This window comes from Rhagoletis pomonella, unplaced genomic scaffold (genome assembly GCF_013731165.1).
Source record: "Rhagoletis pomonella isolate Grant_MI unplaced genomic scaffold, Rhpom_1.0 Rhpom_scaffold_00303, whole genome shotgun sequence".
Classification (NCBI taxonomy): Eukaryota; Metazoa; Arthropoda; class Insecta; order Diptera; family Tephritidae; genus Rhagoletis; species Rhagoletis pomonella.
In genome coordinates, this window is record NW_023458857.1 from 11,141 (window position 1) to 11,752 (window position 612).

Genomic DNA, 612 nt, shown 5'->3' on the forward strand with positions numbered 1-612 from the left:
AACCTCAAATACAATCTGTATCTTAAAGCTAAGAATCCACCTCTCAAGGAAATTATAAGAAATATTTATTATAATTTCTGTTGCTTGAAAAAGCGCTTTGCTTTTGCTGTAAATTTTCATGAGGGAATAAATATACGAGCATTTTTTTTCTTGAGAGCTGCAAACTGATTTAAGAAATTTTGGTAGAAGAAAATTTCTTTTCCATTTCTCGTCCGTCGTTTTATATGAATTTTTCGTTATTCTTGAGAATTCAGTTAATTTTTTCGGTATTTGAAATATTAAAAAAATTTAGCAATCGTGAAAAATCACCATCTCTATCGAAAACCAGAAATCGAAAAAATGAACATAGAAGTGCAAAAATTCATGGAATCAATAAATTTATTTTTACTGATTCTTTTTTAAAATTTTTTATTAGGTACTTTTGAAAGTTGAGCGCATCTTGAGTTTATAGAACTTTTTATTAAACAAGTAGTTTTTAAGGAAAGAACACAACCGACTTCAATTCTCATATTCAAATTTAGGGGTACCGTTAATTTCTTCATGATCCAATCATCGGATCTCTAAAACAAATTACGGGACGAACCTTGAGGTACTATCTTTCTAATAAAAAAA